The sequence below is a fragment of the Chrysoperla carnea genome, assembly GCF_905475395.1.
Source record: "Chrysoperla carnea chromosome X unlocalized genomic scaffold, inChrCarn1.1 SUPER_X_unloc_26, whole genome shotgun sequence".
In the NCBI taxonomy this organism is placed as follows: domain Eukaryota; kingdom Metazoa; phylum Arthropoda; class Insecta; order Neuroptera; family Chrysopidae; genus Chrysoperla; species Chrysoperla carnea.
The window spans coordinates 25,001-30,704 of NW_025408152.1; the positions used below are offsets into that span (position 1 = coordinate 25,001).

At 33.8% G+C, this 5,704-nt stretch overlaps 3 non-coding genes across 3 annotated transcripts in view; all 3 read right to left on the reverse strand.

The window, feature by feature from the left end:
• LOC123304160 overlaps positions 1-1,805 on the reverse strand; it is a 4,577-nt gene extending 2,772 nt beyond the window's left edge. Inside the window, exon 1 of the ribosomal RNA XR_006536207.1 lies at positions 1-1,805. This exon is cut by the window's left edge and continues 2,772 nt beyond it. This is a non-coding gene — a ribosomal RNA (large subunit ribosomal RNA).
• A 635-nt stretch (positions 1,806-2,440) lies between these two features.
• On the reverse strand, positions 2,441-2,595 carry LOC123304163. Its single transcript, XR_006536210.1, has one exon. It is a non-coding gene; the product is annotated as a 5.8S ribosomal RNA (ribosomal RNA).
• Positions 2,596-3,548: 953 nt separating this feature from the next.
• On the reverse strand, positions 3,549-5,704 carry LOC123304158. The gene has a single exon (XR_006536205.1). It is a non-coding gene; the product is annotated as a small subunit ribosomal RNA (ribosomal RNA).

The window sequence follows — 5,704 nt, forward strand, 5'->3', positions numbered from 1 at the left end:
CAACTAACGGTAGAGTATAAGCATGACGCTTCAGCGCCATCCATTTTCAGGGCTAGTTGCTTCGGCAGGTGAGTTGTTACACACTCCTTAGCGGATTCCGACTTCCATGGCCACCGTCCTGCTGTCTTAAGCAACCAACGCCTTTCATGGTATCCCATAAGCGTCAATTTTGGCGCTTTAACTCTACGTTTGGTTCATCCCACAGCGCCAGTTCTGCTTACCAAAAGTGGCCCACTTGGCACTCTGATCCATATATAAAAAATATATTCTCATAGCTTCACATTATAAATAATGTTTTTAAGCAAGCTAGAGATCTCACCCATTTAAAGTTTGAGAATAGGTTGAGGTCGTTTCGGCCCCAAGGCCTCTAATCATTCGCTTTACCGGATGAGACTCTTATATAATGAACGCCAGCTATCCTGAGGGAAACTTCGGAGGGAACCAGCTACTAGATGGTTCGATTAGTCTTTCGCCCCTATACCCAGTTCCGACGATCGATTTGCACGTCAGAATCGCTACGGACCTCCATCAGGGTTTCCCCTGACTTCATCCTGACCAGGCATAGTTCACCATCTTTCGGGTCCCAGCGTGTACGCTCTAGGTGCGCCTCTATTATAATATAATCCGAAAACTAAATTATAATAATATAAGACGCCCTAGGAGTGCGATATTTAATACATAATATAAATATATCCTCCTTTTATCATTTATAAAAAAATATAAATAATATTTACTTTCATTGTGCCTTTGGGTTTCATAAAATTTATAAATATTTCGATGAAAAAATATTTTATTCCCAATGACTTGCGTACATGCTAGACTCCTTGGTCCGTGTTTCAAGACGGGTCCTGAAAGTACCCAAAGCTATATCGTCGCTGACAGATAAATTTTTAATAAAAAAAAATGAGCCAGTTCATTATCATACACCTACTGACAGTTAAATAGTATCATATAACGGCATAAAATCCGTATATATAATATGTTTTAATAAAAAAACCTATTTATACTCGTGGTGGATCTGAACGCGTTAATAACGCGACTCAATATCAATTTATAATTAATACCATCAAACAATTAATCAAGAAACATAGGCGTTTAACATACACAAAATATTATCAAAAAATAATATTGTACATTAATCAACGCACCAATGCCTATAGATTAATATTTAATGGGTCGCAACGTCCTACAAGATGAGAAGTGCATACCTCGTTATCATACAATTAACAATATACAGCAGTGCATATATTTTTACTAAAAATAAATTCCTAATAAAAATTTTTGTCACATGCTAGTACAAATTGGTTGATTAACGATAAAAAGTAAATGAATCTCATCTTTCGACCTTTCGGGTTTCTCAGGTTTACCCCTGAACGGTTTTACGTACTCTTTAACTCTCTCTTCAAAGTTCTTTTCAACTTTCCCTCACGGTACTTGTTCGCTATCGGTCTCGTGGTAATATTTAGCCTTAGATGGAGTTTACCACCCACTTAGAGCTGCACTCTCAAGCAACCCGACTCTAAGGAAAGATTCACCTATCATCAATAATAATCACTACGGGCCTGGCACCCTCTATGGGTATATGGCCCCATTCAAGATGGACTTGGATGTATTATATAACAATAGGTTTATATTGAATCTTCCTAAACACTACATTCCCCAAGTGTCTGTTTATCAGCCACGGGGTTCAGTGCTGGGCTTATCCCTGTTCGCTCGCCGCTACTAAGGGAATCCTAGTTAGTTTCTTTTCCTCCGCTTAATAATATGCTTAAATTCAGCGGGTAATCTCACCTACTCTGAGGTCGTAAAAGTTTTTAGAAGTATTAAAACAAAAATTTTTTTTATATATTATGTTTTTGTTATATTTTATAAGTAAACAATTTTCTTAATTATTCATACTCAAATTTTTTTAATATTATTATATAATATTATTTTTATATTTATCTAAAGAGAAGAAAATAAAAAATAAATAATTATATATATTAATTTTTTTCGAGTATATTGAAAATTTTATTACAAATAAAATATTCCATAACAAAATATTAATATATAATATTTTTGTTTATTCTTCTTTATTTAATATTTTAAAAATATATTATTAATATCATTTATTATTAATATTATTATTAACATAAAGTTTTATAATATTATATATAAATGATAAAAAATAATATTGATATATTAATTTAAAAATGTCGACAAATAATAAAAAATATATAAATTTTAAATGCTATTAAAAACATTTTATATTTATTTTTTTCTTATATTTGGCGTAAAACATTCATATATAAATAATTTTACATTTCTTTTATAAAAATTTTATTTATCAATTTAATTAAATATGAAAAAATAAATTTTCTTTTTTAATTATTGATAAATTTCTTTTTCATAAAAAAAATTTTATGTAAAATAATCTTTTATTATATTAATATAATGTATACGACCCTCAGCCAGATGTGGTCCGGGAACAGTATCCAAGGACCGCAATGTGCGTTCGAAATGTCAATGTTCATGTGTCCTGCAGTTCACAAGTTGACGCGCAATTAGCTGCGTTCTTCATCGACCCACGAGCCAAGTGATCCACCGTCCAGGGTAATCTTTTTAAATTTTAAATGTAAGTATTATTATTAATAATAATCTTTATTTTTAATATAAAAAATAAAATTATTAATTTATATATCTTTATAAATTCTTTTAAAATAAAAAAATTTTTCTAGAATATAAATTATATATTTTATTTTAAATATATATATATATAAATTAAAGATATTATGGTATTAATAAATATATACATAACATTTTTGATATTTTTGTTAGTGCTAGCTAGATATAATAATTAATATTTGGTATATTTTATAGAAATGTATTTATTTTTTTTTTATAAATTATTTTCTACATAAAAATATATATAATATTAATATGGTACAAAACAAATGGGTTTGTTTTTTAACATAATAACTTTTAATAAAAAAAAAGAAATATCAAGACAAAACATAAAGAAATTTAAATTTGAAATAAATTTTATTCTTTAAAAAAATTTTATCTTGTGTTTTCTTTATTTTTATTATATAACATAGAAAAATAAAAATATAGATTATATCAATTATAATCTTATTTTATTTTTCTTAATAGAGATTATATACATATAAACAAATAATTTCAATATATTCTATTTTTAATTTCACTTTTTTATAAGAGAAATTATTTATAGATTTTATTAATAATTATTGTTTAATAATAATAATAATATTGAATATAAAAATATTTTATATGTAACAAATATATTATTAATATTTATATAATATTCTCTATATTATATGTATAGATATATTATGTGTATAAAAAAAGTTTGGCGTATTACTTTAATATGATATCATAACCAAAATAAATCTCTTTTAACACATAATTACTATTATATATTTTGAGAAAATTACATATTAATATGTTATTTTGTTAAAAAAAATATTTCTTATCAATAATATTTTTATTTTTTGGAATATTTAAAAACAATACAAAAAATATAAATAAATATATTTTATATATATCGTTAATGATCCTTCCGCAGGTTCACCTACGGAAACCTTGTTACGACTTTTACTTCCTCTAAATGATCAAGTTTGGTCATCTTCCCAGCAACATCGGCAATATCAGAAATATTGCCGCGTACCAGTCCGAAGACCTCACTAAATCATTCAATCGGTAGTAGCGACGGGCGGTGTGTACAAAGGGCAGGGACGTAATCAACGCGAGCTTATGACTCGCGCTTACTGGGAATTCCTCGTTCATGGGGAACAATTGCAAGCCCCAATCCCTAGCACGAAGGAGGTTCAGCGGGTTACCCGGACCTTTCGGCCTGGGAGGACACGCTGATTCCTTCAGTGTAGCGCGCGTGCGGCCCAGAACATCTAAGGGCATCACAGACCTGTTATTGCTCAATCTCGTGCGGCTAGAATGCCGCCTGTCCCTCTAAGAAGAATTATTTGTACGCCGGCAGTAAAAACCACATCAAAAAACTGCGTACCCATACACCATAACATATGCAACATAAAGCACAATATATACAAAATATAATCTTGATCGTTAAATCTCAAAAATACATGCATATATAAATACAATACATAACACACATGAAAATGAATGAAATGGGAAACAAACAGCCGATGGGCCTTGAGATGCCGGTAAAGTACGTCTATTTAGCAGGCTAGAGTCTCGTTCGTTATCGGAATTAACCAGACAAATCGCTCCACCAACTAAGAACGGCCATGCACCACCACCCACCGAATCAAGAAAGAGCTCTCAATCTGTCAATCCTTCCGGTGTCCGGGCCTGGTGAGGTTTCCCGTGTTGAGTCAAATTAAGCCGCAGGCTCCACTCCTGGTGGTGCCCTTCCGTCAATTCCTTTAAGTTTCAGCTTTGCAACCATACTTCCCCCGGAACCCAAAAGCTTTGGTTTCCCGGAAGCTGCCCGCCGAGTCATCGGAGGAACTTCGGCGGATCGCTAGCTGGCATCGTTTATGGTTAGAACTAGGGCGGTATCTGATCGCCTTCGAACCTCTAACTTTCGTTCTTGATCAATCAAAACATTTTTGGCAAATGCTTTCGCTTCTGTCCGTCTTGCGACGATCCAAGAATTTCACCTCTAACGTCGCAATACGAATGCCCCCATCTGTCCGTATTAATCATTACCTCGGAGTTCCGAAAACCAACAAAATAGAACCGAGGTCCTATTCCATTATTCCATGCACACAATATTCAGGCAAAATTTGAGCCTGCCTTAAGCACTCTAATTTGTTCAAAGTAAACGTACCGGCCCACCTCGACACTCAATTAAGAGCACCGCGACGGGATTGCAATTGGGGGCTGCCACCGCTCTTAACGGTTAAACACTTACGACAAATTACATAATAAAAATATATATAATGCATTAAATAAATAATAACACTAAAATATACTTTATACATAATCTGTACCACCCACCGGTAGGACGTCCCACATAACATGCTAGTTAAACAATGCGAGCATTGAACCAACAGTGTAGGACACAGATTCGACTACGAGCTTTTTAACCGCAACAACTTTAATATACGCTATTGGAGCTGGAATTACCGCGGCTGCTGGCACCAGACTTGCCCTCCAATGGATCCTCGTTAAAGGATTTAAAGTGTACTCATTCCGATTACGGGGCCTCGGATGAGTCCCGTATCGTTATTTTTCGTCACTACCTCCCCGTGCCGGGAGTGGGTAATTTGCGCGCCTGCTGCCTTCCTTGGATGTGGTAGCCGTTTCTCAGGCTCCCTCTCCGGAATCGAACCCTGATTCCCCGTTACCCGTTACAACCATGGTAGGCGCAGAACCTACCATCGACAGTTGATAAGGCAGACATTTGAAAGATGCGTCGCCGGTACGAGACCGTGCGATCAGCTTAAAGTTATTCAGAGTCACCAAATTAAACGATGCAAATTAAAATTTACACCGATTGGTTTTGATCTAATAAAAGCATTCCTTCCATCTCTGGTCGGAACTCTGTTTGCATGTATTAGCTCTAGAATTACCACAGTTATCCAAGTAAATGTGGGTACGATCTAAGGAACCATAACTGATATAATGAGCCTTTCGCGGTTTCACCTTAATTTGGCTTGTACTGAGACATGCATGGCTTAATCTTTGAGACAAGCATATGACTACTGGCAGGATCAACCAGGGA